We start from the raw sequence: 9,149 nt of genomic DNA, 5'->3' as shown, positions 1-9,149 counted from the left end.
GGTCTACACACTTAAGGTTCGATGATGTTAGGGTTATTAGGAAGACTTGTATGTGATTAATGAATGTTGTTTGGAGTCCCGGATGAGATCCCGGACGTCACGAGGAGTTCCGGAATGGTCCGGAGGTGAAGATTTATATGTAGGAAGTTGTCATACGGTCACCGAAAAGGTTCGGGGGCATATCGGTATTGTACCGGGGCAAATCCTTAGTGTTTTTTCAACAACCGAAGATCCTTATTGTTTTTTTACTTTGGCTACTTTGTTTGAATTATTACCATATTCTTTAGAAGAACTGGAACCGGTAAATAAGGGGGATGATCCCGCAAGACCTCCTAGGCCTTCTCAATAAAAAACGAGCAAGTTCATGGAAGCTACATGTGCTTTTCGCCCACACTGCATGCATAATCCTCGCCCTGCCAAAAGTTTGTCATCAAATTCCGGCAATAAGTGACAACCGCCCCTGAACTGTGGTACTCTGATGGGTTCTTCATGGCTTGTATAATTTTCATTGAGTCTCTCCATCGCAAGGAAGTGGATGTCCAATTCTTTTTTACTTCTACCTGCATGAAGCAACAACGAAGCCCCCAAATGAGTCACGAAGAATAGCCCACAGGGCCTCGTTGCCTCCATCAATATGAAACGAAGTGTCCTTGTTGAGGTTCACACTGCTGGACGCAGGTCAAGTCTAGTTATGAACTTGGCGCCGGTGCTTGATCCTTCCAGAGCAATGGAGTTTGCAACTATAGTCCTCATGCTCATCGATGAGTCTGCAAGGCGGTCCCTTTTTTTATCATGAAAATGCTTCCACACTCCCACCAGGTAAACCAACAGGAAACCATTACAAGATCCTTGTTGTTGATTAGAGCCCCTGCTTTTACCAGCTGCCTCATGACAATTATGAAGTCCATTCACACTTATCGAAAGTACCAACAGAAATAAAATGCAATGATATTTGCTTTGTTGGAAACGGCTTGGGGTTAAGATATAACCATTTCTAAATAAATAAATATGGTAATTAGGGGTTCTATTGAGATGAACAAGTTTTGCTTTTGTGGATGCATTGCTAATTAGTCAGTAGTTTGTTACTTGAGATGATCAAGTGGATTATTAATAGTTTCTAAGCGTAGCTTCGGCCTAGATTTTGTATTCGAGAAATTATTAATAATAAATTTCAAAAAATTGTATATATATCCAGACTAAGGGTGGAAAGTGGTAGCGGATAATCCGAAATATCCGATATTCGTATTCGAGAAAATGCCTATTCGTATCCGAAACATCCGCATCCGAACCAAAATGGAAATGAAAATTATCCGTATCTGAATTTATTAAACAAATAAAATATAAAATATGGTAGAAGATTTTGACACAAATATGAATATGAAAGTGGATATATCCATGTCTGAAAAAGATTATGGGAGGTAATTTTTAAAATTTTAAGGAAGCGCCCTAGTGGGGAAAAAGATATCCAAAATGGCTGGCAATTTAGTGTCATTATTCTTTGTCAAACTCAAGGTAGCAGTACTATCTTTATCAAGTTAATATGCAAAATCACTAGAGTCGGTACCCTTAACATAGGTTGTAGGGAAAGTGCGTATGTGAAATCATTATTTTACCTCCTTTTTTGTTCATACATTCATATATGGCAATGTCCCTTTTTCACGAATATGCAAAAGCCTTGCATATCATTGCATTGATAGGAGAGTGTGAAAATACAGGGTTTAGTTGTTACAGGATATATGTCGCAACAACAAAAGGCCGCCTGCAAGCATGTGCGCATGGATGGCATGAGTAAGCTGCCTCGACGCATGGATCTATGTGGAAGGCATGAGTAAGCTGCCTCGACGCATGGATCTCTGTGGAAGCGCCTCCCACGATGGACCAGGACTACGTCTCCGGGATGATGATCACGAGGTCTTTGGTGCCGGCGCATGCCCACAAGCGGGCCTCCTCCTGAATTGTTTGTATGGCGCGTGTGACGGATGGTTGGTCACCATCGAATATTTAACTATGCTTAAATAAAAGTGCCTAGGCTATAAATCAGATTACGTGAATTAGTAGCTGGAAGAACTCTGCCCTGTATTATACAACCTAAGTACCAGATTGACACCTAAGAAATGGATATCCGGCGTCCACATTTCCCTATTTGTAGTAGAACATAAAACTGAATCAAATCGAAGGTCCCATGCATTGCAACGGGATGACAAAATAAACACATGGATATACTTTGATAAAAGAGAGAATCATGCATAATGTAGCATATACATTTTGCACACAACTTTATTGTAAACAAAACATACTCGTGGAAATTGCTAAGCTACTGGCTATGTCCTGAATATACTGAAATTGACTTCACTGGATTTATGACTTCAAGGTGGGCAGGATCTGCATGTTGATCCAGCACAGGAAAATTCATTACCCCTAATATTTGATAGAGACAAAGGCATCAACACATGATCATGGAAAAGCAAAATCCAGTTTTATCACCAAAAAGAAATGAAAAAACAAGTTATTGGTGCTTTCTTTCTCTGTAGTGCTGAACCACTGCTTGGATTGTGTGGATAATAGGGAACTTACATATAACAAGAACTCTTTATAATTTGGAAGTATACGATATAACATGGACAATAGTGTTCTCTCAAAATCTATAGCAATCAATGGAAAAAAGTAAAAGCTAATCTCCTAACACTACAATATTCTCAGGTATGTATTCTTCAAAATAGGGGTCATCTTACTTTGCCAGGTACAAAATTGACAAATACTCCCTCCGTTCCAAATTACTCGTCGCAGAAATGGATGTATCTAGAACTAAAATACATCTAGATACATCCATACCTGCGACAAGTAATTCGGAATAGAGGGAGTACAATGGTACTGCTAGTAGCCTATTAACGATTTTGAAGATGTGGCAACAAGACAAGTTGTGCCATTTGAAAATGAGTGTAACCATGGACAATTAGGTCAACATGTTCTAGTGGTAATAAAACCTGGGACACCTGAATTAGTACTACAATTATGTTAATGTCAAGTTCTTCAGTTTGTTCCTATAAAAACGCCCACTGTAACTATGTTTCAGTTCTTCATCACTCCTACTTTCATGAAAAAGGGAAAAGGAATAGGGCAGTATTAACGAAGGGGGATATCTTACTGGAGAAATAACGATGAATATCTTAGACTTCTCTCTGTAGTTCTGAACCACTACTTGTACACTGTGGATAATAGGTAACTTACATACAACAAGAATGCTTTATAATTTGGAAGTGTATGATATAACGTGGACAACAGTGTTCTTCCAAAATCTGTAGCAATCAATGGAAAGAAGTAAAAGCTAATCTCATACCACTACAATATCATCTATTATGTATTCTTAAGAATAGGGGTCATCTTACTATGGCAGGTACAAAATTGACAAAGACAATGGTACTGCTAGTAGCCTAGTATCGATTTTGGTGGAACTGGTTCTACTTTTTTTATAGCAGCCAAACCAATCCAGAAGACCGGCAACCACATGGGCAGGAAAATTCTGGTGCACATGCCCTGGTCCTAGTGTAACCCAACTGACAAACGTGAACATACATATCTGGCAGATTGCATTACCTGAAGCGCACATAGTCAGGGTTCTGGCCAGAGAGTTGCTCTGACATGTCGCTGAACACGTGATTGACGCCCCAACCGCGCAGACCTGGACCTGCGACGAACAGAGAAGCACGTGAGCAGCTGGAGGGTCAAGGAACCATGATGAGGCCAACAGAGGTCACAGACGCTAGATAGCGGTTAAGGACGATGATTGCGTAGACATCCACGGAGCAGGCGGGGTTGTGTGCCATAGCAGAAGATGAATTCTTTAACATTTCTCTTTACCTTTTAGAATCATCAAAGGCAAGAATGTTGAAAGAATTAGCATAAATAAATTAGTGATACTAAAAACATGATGGGATGATTAGTTAAACCATTACCGCTCATTCTCACCTTACTGACTCATAACAATCAAGCTTAAAAACATGATCTGACCATGGACAAAGACAAAGACAAAATGACCAAAAAGTCTATAAATAGAACTGCAGCAACATGATTGTGTACCAACAAAAATTACATGGCAGTGTGACGGTAATGTGCATTCAACCCAGGGTTTTTTATAGGCCACTTGCAATTGGACAAGGATTCAGATTAGCACCTGATCGGCACCAATGCAACCGATGCGGGGACAATCTTGGACTCTTCGATGACAACGACAAAGTGGCTGGCGGCGCCCTTGGACCTTGGTCATCTTCTTGTTGAAAAGAAAGCCGCTCCTGCTCGCGGCCCTTGACGGGGTTGAGCTCCGAGTCGTCCACGCCAACGCTGTCGTTCCGCTCTCATAATTTGAAAAAAGAGGTAATGTACCGCACCACCAGGCAAGTAGTCAGAATCAACTTTCACTTTTCATATGGTTAGATATAGTGGACTAAATTAATTAGGCAGCGTTTGTGTACACATTAGTAACAAAATCAGTAATCAATAAGGCATAGTTAGGCAAATCGACACACTGAAAAAACATTGTTAATGCAGTGTGAAATAAGAGAGGGATGGAACATAGTACCTATTCATCGTATGGTAAGAGAAGATGTGGCAGCAAAACAAGTTCTGCCATTTGAAGATGAGTGTAACCATGGACAATCAGGTCAACATGTTCTGATGGAAGCAATATATGAAAGGAACTGATAGTAAATGGATGGAGCAACATGAATCTAACCAACAAATCCTAGCTAATGTTTCAATTTTTTCTAGTAAGACCGCAGATTCTCCTTTCACATTTATTTCAAGGGTGTGTTCATAGTTATTTGGCTTTATATAGTTTTCAAATTACAAATCTCATAAATGTTCACACACTTGTTTGGTCAACCTCAGTGCTCGATGGTGCCGGGGAGCCAATGAGTTCCTCTCTATGTGGCTATTTTTTAAAGTAAAAGATAGAACGCAACCTGAATTCTAACGAAGTCATATAATGTGTGAAAAGTCTGATGGAACAAACCCAAGCTGATGACATACAACGTCAAAGCTAGAATAGTTAGTGAATCAATCAAGACCCCCCCCCCCCCCCACGTACACGACCAAAATAATAATAAAATTTACCTCTACAAAGGGCACCCAGTAGAGGGCAGGCCTAGCGCAATGGTGAAGTCCTCCCCACTTGTGCCAAGAGGTCCTGGGTTCGAACCAGCCTCTCTGCATTGCACTTTGTAGGGGTAAGACTAGGTTCCTATAATCCCTCCCCAGACCCCACCTTGTGTGGGAGCTTCTATGCACTGGGTCTGTCCTTTAAAGGGCACCCAGTAGTAAATCAGAGCGCCGGCACAATTTTAGTCATAGGAGCAACTTATCTCTCCAACAATCTATAAATGAACGGTTAGTGCTCACCAAGATGAATCTCTGTTTTCTTCAATGCACATTATATATTCTGTAGATGAATCTTCTTCTTCAGAACTCCTTTGTCCCGATCTCTGTACGAAATGAATGTATGAATGTACATTGTAAAGTGTAAATATAAATGCTGATGCATAGTCCAATAGTTAATATGCGTGTACATACATGTATATATCCACACCAAAATAAAAGGGAAATAGTTCTGATATGGTACAGAACATAGCACCAAATGCCAATGAATTTGAAATAGTAGTTCTGATGCTCGATGACAGAAATGTAGGGAAATCTAATATTTTTTAATGGTCCAGCGTGAGATATACATCTTATGTTTCGATGTTAGCTCAGAAACTGTTGGTTACAAAAATCTCATCATCCCCAACACATCAACGAGTATATACTATTGCACAATACTGGTTTGTAGATGTTCTCATACCTTCAGAAGGGCCTTTCCAGTTCCATCATGAAACCTGCATCAGTGTTTCATGTTCCAGTTTCATGTTAAGCAAAGTATCCAACACTGCAAGTATGAGAATCAGTATCGAGGAGAAGCTACACACTATTGGCTAAACGCAAGGATTGTTTTTCAAGTGTGCGACAATGTAGGGAAAAAAACAGTATCAAGGAGAACCTACACACCTTGCTTCCTCGACTTAGCAATTAGTATTGCATATATATCTTATCTCCAAATAAAATTAAAATATGCATGCATATCTTGTTTATCATGTCGGCATATGCATCAGCAAAGCTAGCTGCCCCTGCAAGTGTACATATGATTAGTCTAGGGTAGTTCATACAGAATAATTATATGATGTGTCTTGAACTGTGAGGCTGCTCTTATCACCAATTAACATTAAAAAGTGGATGAACCAGCTATAAATTTGAACATGGGATCTTATGTTGAACATGATATCCAGTTTGTAATTTAGAAGTGAGTGATGTAGTCCATAATCAACCAATAGAAAAGAAGCGCATAACCAAGCAATGGTTGTCTATAAACAGTACATGATAAGGAAATTAGCTGTTGCATAATAATACGTATTTTTTGTCTCTTCAGTGTTACTTGGTTATTACATCTCAATAAGCTGTCTCTAATGCCTCCTGTTCGCATGATATATGCACGCACCAAAATTAGAAAACAACATGTGTCGTTGTTGCTTGATCCAGCAAACACCACACACATGCATGCACACGCAACAAGCATCCATCGGCAGCCAGCAAGCAGCAAGCAGCACGCACACAAACACGCTGAGTTCATACAAGCATCAATCGGCGGAGAACACGCACGCACACAAGCTAAACTAGAAAGCCACACACAGAGCATGCCCATCCCATCACTAACGCAGAGCACACACGCACACAGCGCAACACATACACAAAGGTCAGATTTGGCGGAGAGGGAAAGGGAGCCATAGCACGAACGGGCGGATCCTATAGGCGGTACGTGGCGAAACCTTGAAGTGATTGGCGGCGGATCCTGTAGGCGGTACGCGGCGGATCCTGGAAGTGATCCGCGGCGGATCCTGAAAGTGATCGGCGGCGGATCCGGGAAGGGATCATCGTGCGACTCCACAAGTAGATCGTCGCCGGTTCGTGAAGCAAAGCGGTGGCGGCTTTGAACTGGGAGGGCACCGGCGAAGGGATGCAGCGGCGGGGGCGAAGTGCAGATGCCGTCGTGGATCTGGGCGCTCCCTCTCCCTTCCCTTACCTTCCCTTGCCTTGCCTTCCCTTCCCTTCCCTAGGGATTCCCTTGGGAGAGGAATAGAAGGTTGGGGGCGGCGGCGCAGGGGGGCGAGGAGATCGCTGGCGGCGGGGTTGGATTGGGGTGCGGCGGCGGCTGCGACTGGAGACGGGAGACGAGGCCAGGCTAGCGAGGGATTGATTCTCTCGCGACGGTAAAACCAGCGGAGCAGAGGTGGTGGACGGAACAAAAAAACCTACGAAAAAAACCGGATGAAAGAAATGGGACAAAAATAAATCCGAAACAGAGGCTACCAACTAAGATATTACGAGTAGAGATTGGTGTAATATCTATTGTATTCTAACTTTTCCATGGTTCATACCCCCGATACTAACCATAGATTCGTCAAAATAAGCAAACAACACATAAAAAATAGAATCTGTCAAAAACAGAATAGTCTGTAGCAATCTGGACATTTTGAAAACTTCTGTAACTCCAAAAATTCTGAAAATTTATGAAAACCTCATAAATTTGTTTATTAATCTTCTGCAGAACGAATCAGTATTTTATTGCGTTTTTGCTAAAAACTAAAATTAATTTTCTGGGTGCAAAAGTTTCTGTTTTTCAGAAAGATCAAATTAACTATCACCGTAAACTATCCCAAAGGTCTTACTTAGCACAAACACTAATTAAAGCACAAAACCACATCTAACCAGAGGCTATATGAATTATTTATTACAAAATATAACCTAAAAATAAAAAATAAAAAATAAAATTGGTGCCTCCAACAAGCGCTATTGTTTAACGCCGCTAGCTAGGCATAAAACACGAATAAATCTAAGTATTATCGTCTTCGGTGTGCAATCAGCAAGTGGCTCTCATAATAGATTCATAAGAAAATTTAATTTTGTTTCTTGGAAAGTGTTTCATGTCTTTCCTTAACGGAAATTGAAATCTAATGTTTCCTTCTTTCATATCAATAATTGCACCAATCGTTCTAAGAAAAAGTCTATCAAGAATAATAGGACATGTAGGATTGCAATCTATATCAACAACAATGAAATCTACGGACACATAATTCCTATTTGCAACAATAAGAACATCATTAATCCTTCCCATAGATTTCTTAATAGTGGAATCTGCAATATGCAAATTTAAAGAACAATTATCAAATTCACGGAAACCTAGCACATCACATAAAGTTTTTGGATTCGTGCAAACACTAGCACCCAAATCACACAAAATCATGACACTCATAATCTTTAATCTTAATCTTAATAGTAGGTTCCCACTCATCATAAAGTTTTCTAGGGATAGAAACTTCCAATTCAAGCTTTTATTCAAAAGATTGCATCATAACATCAACGATATATTTAGTAAAAGCTTTGTTTTGATTATAGACATGAGGAGAATTCAACATGGATTGCAACAAGGAAATACAATCTATTAAAGAACAATTATCATAATTAAATTCCTTGAAATCCAAAAGAGTGGGTTCATTGCTACCTAAAGTTTTGACCTCTCCAATCCCACTTATCAATTTTTGATCAAGGTCTAAAAACTCCGAATCATTGGGACGCCTTTTAACTAAAGTTGACTCATCTCCAGTCCCATCTTATCAAGATTTATATTGGAAAACAAAGTTTCAATAGGAGCTACATCAACCACTTTAAGATCTTCATCATTATTTTCACGGGAACTAGAAGAACATGTTCTTACAAACCAATCCTTTTTAGCACGCATCTTAGCGGTTCTTTCTTTGCACTCATCAATGGAAATTCTCATAGCTCTAAGAGACTCATTGATATCATGCTTGGTGGAATAGATCTAAGTTTCAAAGAATCAACATCAAAATAAATTCTATCCATGTTCCTAGCCAAATCATCAACCTTGAGCAATTTTTCTTTAATCAAAGTATTGAAATTCTTTTGCAAACTCATAAATTCTTTAACACTATTCTCAAAATCAGAGGGCATCTTATTATAATTTACATAAGAATTGTTGTAGGAATTACCATAATTATTAGAGGGATTACTAGGAAACGGCCTAGGATTAAAATTACCTCTATATG

At 39.8% G+C, this 9,149-nt stretch overlaps 1 long non-coding RNA gene across 9 annotated transcripts; it reads right to left on the bottom strand.

The window, feature by feature from the left end:
* Nucleotides 1–407: 407 nt before the first annotated feature.
* On the bottom strand, nucleotides 408–7,380 carry LOC123086238 (uncharacterized). Of its 9 annotated transcripts, XR_006440737.1 has the most exons (4): nucleotides 6,852–7,318; nucleotides 6,037–6,155; nucleotides 5,834–5,917; nucleotides 2,207–5,477 (listed from the first exon to the last, which is right to left on the bottom strand). It is a non-coding gene; the product is annotated as an uncharacterized lncRNA (long non-coding RNA). The 9 variants fall into 9 exon arrangements; XR_006440743.1 differs by adding an exon at nucleotides 408–560 and having other exon boundaries at nucleotides 3,595–5,477; nucleotides 5,834–7,312; XR_006440735.1 differs by having other exon boundaries at nucleotides 6,037–7,319.
* Nucleotides 7,381–9,149: the final 1,769 nt, after the last annotated feature.

This window comes from Triticum aestivum, chromosome 4A, assembly GCF_018294505.1.
Source record: "Triticum aestivum cultivar Chinese Spring chromosome 4A, IWGSC CS RefSeq v2.1, whole genome shotgun sequence".
Taxonomy (NCBI): domain Eukaryota; kingdom Viridiplantae; phylum Streptophyta; class Magnoliopsida; order Poales; family Poaceae; genus Triticum; species Triticum aestivum.
This window is presented reverse-complemented; position numbering and strand designations above follow the sequence as displayed.